Here is a 1,593-nt window from a genome sequence, read left to right on the forward strand (position 1 = left end):
CCTGCGGCCCGCGTGGGTTTCCTCTGGGTGCTCCGGTTTCCTCCCGCCCTATATTGCCCCTGGTGCACTGGCGAGTGGCAGAACCTCGGGTAATTGAGAGGGAATTTTAGATCTTAGATTAATATATTTGAATTAAGCAAAGATGTTCAAAGCCAGGTACATGGACAGGAAGGTCCAGAGGGATGCGGGTTTGTGGGCTAATGGCCCTCTGTAAATTGTGTAGGGAGTGGAGGAAAAATAGACAATAGACAATAGGTGCAGGAGTAGGCCATTCCCCTTCGAGCCAGCACCGCCATTCAATGTGATCATGGCTGATCATCCCCAATCAGTACCCCGTTCCTGCCTTCTCCCCATATCCCCTGACTCCGCTATCTTTAAGAGCCATATCTAGCTCTCTCTTGAAAGCATCCAGGGAACTTGCCTCCACCGCCCCCTGAGGCAGAGAATTCCACAGACTCTGTGCGAAAAAGTGTTTCCTCGTCTCCGTTTTAAATGGCTTACTCCTTATTCTTAAAATGTGGGATAATGTAGAATGCCTGTGAACGGGTGGTTGCTGGTCGGCACGGACGCGGTGGGCTAAAGAAACATAGAAAAATAGGTTCAGGAGTAGGCCATTCGGCCCTTCGAGCCAGCTTCAATATGATCACGGCCGATCATCCAAAATCAGTACCCCGTTCCTATTTTCTCCCCATATCTCTTGATTCCGTTAGCCCTAAGAGCTAAATCCAACTCTCTCTTGAAATCATCCAGTGAATTGGCCTCCACTGCCTTCTGTGGCAGAGAATTCCACAGATTCACAACTCTCTGGGTGAAACTCATCTCAGTCCTAAATGGCCGACCCCTTATTCTTAAACTGTGATCCCTAGTTCTGGACTCCCCCAACCTAAGGATATTTTTCCTGCATCTAGCCTGTGCAATCCTTTATGAATTTTATATGTTTCTATAAGATTCCCTCTCATCCTTCTAAATTCCAGTGAACTAACCTAAACTTTGCAGAGTGCCGCGCGCCTGGTCATTGTTGGTTGGTCGGTTTGTTCCGTGTGGCGCTGTGGGTGGTCCGTGAAGCACTGGAGACTAACTGAAGGGTGGCGCGGCGGGTAAAGCCACTGCCTCACAGCGCCAGAGACCCGGGTTCAATCCCCACCTCGGGTGCTGTCTGTACGCAGTTTTTGCACGTTCTCCCCGTGACCTGCGTGGGTTTTTCTCCGGATGCTCCGGTTTCCTCCCACATCCCGAAGACGTCCATTGAACCTGTTCCCTCCTGTACCTCAACTGATCGGGAATGTGGTGTGAGTCAGGGTCCCAAATAGGAGAGTCCTGGCAGGAGCAAGGAACTACAGATGCTGGCTTACAAAATGAGACCCAACAAAGCGCTGGAGTAACTCAGCGGGTCTGGCAGCTTCTCTGGTGAACATGGATGGGTGATGTTTCAGATCGGGACCCCTCTTCAGACTGATTGTGGCGGGGGGGGGGGGGGGATCTGGAAGGGGGGAAAGCATGACAAGTGATAGGTGGAGGTAGACAAAAGTGCTGGAGAAACTCAGCGGGTGCAGCAGGATCTATGGAGCAAAGGAAATAGGCAACGTTTCGGGC

This window comes from Amblyraja radiata, chromosome 41 (assembly GCF_010909765.2).
Source record: "Amblyraja radiata isolate CabotCenter1 chromosome 41, sAmbRad1.1.pri, whole genome shotgun sequence".
Lineage (NCBI taxonomy): Eukaryota > Metazoa > Chordata > Chondrichthyes > Rajiformes > Rajidae > Amblyraja > Amblyraja radiata.